The following is a 4,202-nucleotide window of genomic DNA, read 5'->3' as shown; positions in this document are numbered from 1 at the left end:
CCTCTCCTCTCCTCTCCTCTCCTCTCTTTTTCCTTTTTCCTCTATTTTGTTTCCCCTCAGTTACGTTAAGATGCACCACAGATACACCTACGAACAAGCAGAAGGCAGAAATAGCGGGGAAAACACTCTCAATCCTTCCCTCCTGCCGCCTTCCCTTTCCCCCCGCCTTTGACTCCTTTCTTTTGTTCAAGTTCATTCCCACTGCACAAAGTGTCTGGGCTTTTTTTTTTTTTTTTTTTTTTTCCCTCTTTTTTCTTCAAAGCATTTTGTCATTGAACTTGAGCCCACGTTGTAAACATTCTTGGGTCTTACAGCATCGTGACGGGATGTCATTAACGGGGACCTCAGACGGCTCTGCTTCTCTCCTTTATGCAGCTCAGAGCAGAATCCCATCCAAATCCGAGCAGCTGAATCAAAGGTGCCTTTTCTACCCCCCGACTTCATTGATTTCCTAATCCGAATCCAAAAATAAAACGCAATATCAAAGAGACCCCTGAGGTTTTTTCTTCCTCTCTCTCTCTTTTATTTTAAACCACCTTTTTTTTTCCCCCCCTCGCTTTTTATTCTTGTTTCAAACACCATGAGGGTCTGTGTGTGTATTGCTGTACACCATCACGCAGTTTTAGACCCGTTCACAAAGCAGGAATAATTTTCATCGTAGTTATACCCAATAAAAATCAGATGCAATTCGTTCCTCTGAAGCAGTGTCACAGAAACGCCTTCTGTGCTGTGTTCCAGTGCTGCACTCCACCGAAAAGCAAAATAGAATCAATTTTCTACTGGAATCAGCTTTATCCTTTCCCGTTTGATGGCTTAACCGCCTTTTGATTAAAAAATAAATGGGAGAAAAGATGATGAAATGGGTTTATTACTTGCACACCGGCTCTATTGATGCATCTCCCGGCGTGCGAAGGAGCCACAGGGATAACAGGCGTCCCAAACTGCCTCTAACGCTCTCTTCTCATTATAACTTTTCTCCCACGTACGGGAACGGCTTCCAACGGAAAGATCGCGTTTTTCCGAGCTGAAATGTACCTTTTTTTGCTGTTGTTCATACCGCCCTCCGAACCATCTCAACCCCCACCGAAGCGCTCCGTGCGCTGCATGTTAATGCGAGCTTCGAGACGGGACAACGACGCGTTATTCGGACCGACGTCCGAATGTATCTCATCTATCGCAACAAAACGGCTGAAAACGGGGAGTTCTTTTCAACCCCTTGGAGGCACCGCCTTTATTTCAGCGTATTCTTTTTTTTTTCTTTCTTTCTCTTTTTTTTTGTGTGTGTGTCGTTGCTGTAAAACAAAACAACGGAGAAGCGGAGCTCAGACCGCCTGGCTGCGTTTTGCCGCAGTTCCCGGATCGTTTCTCCTCTCTGCGGTTCGGCCCCGATCCTGCTGATGCGATCCGGGGGTCGGCAGCGATTGAGAGACAACACCGGGCTGGAGGTGGGGGCGGAACCGGGGGCAGCAGCCCGGATCCAACGGGAATACAGGGCACCGAACCCGGCTACGGTGGGGGAAGAGGATGGCAAAAATCCTTGCGAAGCTCAGTTTGATGTGGGCAGAGCCCCGGCTGAGCCCACCTTGTCAGCATCTCCCGACCCCCCGAACCATTTTGTAGCACCTGTGGGCCTTGCTCTGGGTTTCAGGGTTTTTTTTGTTTTCATCATTAATTCCCAAGGTTGGGGAAGATTTTATTTTATTTTATTTTGTTTAAATTAAATTAAATTAAATTAAATTAAATTTTTATTTATTTTTATTTATTCTTATTTATTCTTATTTTATTTCCTTTTTTTTTTTTTTCCCCCGTTCGATTTCATTTCATCCCATTTCATTTCTCCATTCCATTCCATTCCCTTTCACTTCATTTTACCATTTCCTTTCATTGCCCACATGCCCGATTGCTTTTGTCCTGTAAGGAAGAAAACCTCTCTGCTCGACTACAGGAGGGGCATCGCCTGATGAAGGAAAATAGGTGGAAATCGGTGCTGCAGCAATGCTGGGACCGAGGTGTTTTGTTTCATTTCGGTTTGGTTTATTTTTTTTTCCACAGAAGGGGAAGAAAACCTCGGCGCCGTTTCTCTCCAGTCTCATAAAGAAACAAAAACATCCAAACGAAAGGATTTCCTGCATTGTCATCCCGTTTACACGGCGGCACTGAGGGGATTTGGGGTGCTGCTGTGGCCAGAAGAAACTCAGGTCCCACCTGGACCCCGTGCAGGGACCATTTATCGGAGGCTCCCAGGGCTTCATTTGTCTTACCGAAATTCACCTCCAACCTCAATTTGCTTTCACGCAGCCCTTGAACCATCGCTGGGTCCCACCCAGGGGCTGAGCTCCCAAAACAGGGTGAGAATATCAAAAGTGAAAGGGAACGAGGTGAGGAAACGGCAGGGACAGACAGACACGAGCACGGCCACGGGGATCGGATGTAAGGAGCTCATGGCAGCTCTGAGCCTTCAGATCTGCTTCCCACCGAAAGGCACCGATGTGCAGAGGGGGAGAACGGGGTGGAAGCAGAGACAGGGCTGCATTTCCACCAATACATTTCAGCAACGCTCACTGTAAAAGAAGAACCTGGATTGACGGCTTCGTTTCCTTCACTTGGGTCTCGCTTTAGAGGGACATTGCACACACGGCTGCTTGAAGCAGCTTTAATCAACGTTAATGGTGCTTAAAGCAGGCAGCTCCCAAGCACCCTGAGGTACACGGGGCTCTGACATCTCCTCCTGCAGCCGCCACCATCAGAGCAAAGCAATGTAAATAGCCGGGCTCGCTGGGACAACCAGCACTCACCTGTTGGCAGACAAGACAGAGAAGGAAGGCACTTCTGGCTTGGAAAATCCCAGTAGGAAAAGGCTGCGTGGAGGAAATCCGTTAATGAGAAATGTTGTCTTTAATTTATTAACGTAGCTTTCTGCTTGCCCTCCCCCACCTCCCAGCCAAGGAAGGTGAAGTGATATAAATCTCCTTTTATTTTAGCAGTGCCAGGGTCGTGTACCTGCATGCACATCCACACACAGAGCCTGGCAAGCATTTTTTAAATGAAGCTGTTGGAAATATAAGCACTGCATTTATTTCCTAGCAATAAGTACATATACAATTACTAATGATTTTTCTTTTATCCCCCCCTCCCCAGCATTTTATGACACAAAACAGGAGAGATGGGATATGGAACATCTTTAAATTATGTTCAGTGCTATTTCTCCTGTACTAAGAAACGCTTGCACCCAAAAAGCCAAGAGCTGTAAGAGGTGCATCTCATTTAGCTTTGGAGATGACAAGGGTGAGCCTTTCTTTCTGAGTGGCTCTGAGTGCAGCACCTCCCCACAGATCTCTTTCTAAGCTCCTGGACTCACACTGATATGAAACAACATTCTGCTGAGTTCACCCAGAAAACTGTGCTGTCCCTTCCATTGGTTTAACTTTAGAGCAGCCTCCCTAGATTTAATGTGGAAGACGCTGGGAGCATCATTTCATGCATGTTTGCAAGCAAAAAACCGGAGCCTTTCTGCAGAATGAACCTCGTGGTGGCTTCTCCTATTTGTCAGTCCATGATACCCTCTGATCAATGCTGCTGAGATGCTGACCCAATGCTGCAGCTCCTCTGGGGATGGAGTCAGTGCTTCTTCCAGTGACAACAGAGATTTTCCCCACAGCTGATTTCCATGGATCCTCTTTTCCTCTGTCCCGTGCAGGCAGTGGCCCCTTAAGGCAATGCCTTTCAGATGGACAAGAGATTAGCGACCTGCAGTAGCTAAAGGAGCATGCCTCTGTGTGTTCTTCCATATGTGCACCCAGAAACGGTCCCTGTGAGCCTGTAAAGATGAGGCTGAGCCAAGCAGTTGGGAAAGAAGTGAGAATTCATGGCTTCAGAACTTGTTTTCTTTATCCAACCAGCTCGATAGAAGACGGTGGCTTTGGGAAGGTCAGAAATGCGGAACAAAGGAATAAAGAATGAGATGAACTCCATGGAGCTCTGTGAGTCTGACACTGCTGGGACCTTGAGCATCCTTGGTGCTGTGTGGTACATGACCTCCATTGTGTGCTGGGGGTTCCAAGCTGTCACCACTCTTTCTCCCTCCAATACTTAATGCCCACCCTCTTCCTTCCTTCCTTCCTTCCTTCCTTCCTTCCTTCCTTCCTTCCTTCCTTCCTTCCTTCCTTCCTTCCTTCCTTCCTTCCTTCCTGCCTTCCTTCCTT

Source organism: Centrocercus urophasianus, unplaced genomic scaffold, assembly GCF_019232065.1.
Source record: "Centrocercus urophasianus isolate 14NV4802_14NV808 unplaced genomic scaffold, USGS_Curo_1.0 seq_391, whole genome shotgun sequence".
Taxonomy (NCBI): Eukaryota; Metazoa; Chordata; class Aves; order Galliformes; family Phasianidae; genus Centrocercus; species Centrocercus urophasianus.
The sequence above is the reverse complement of the archived record's forward strand: the minus strand, read 5'-3'. Positions refer to the sequence as shown.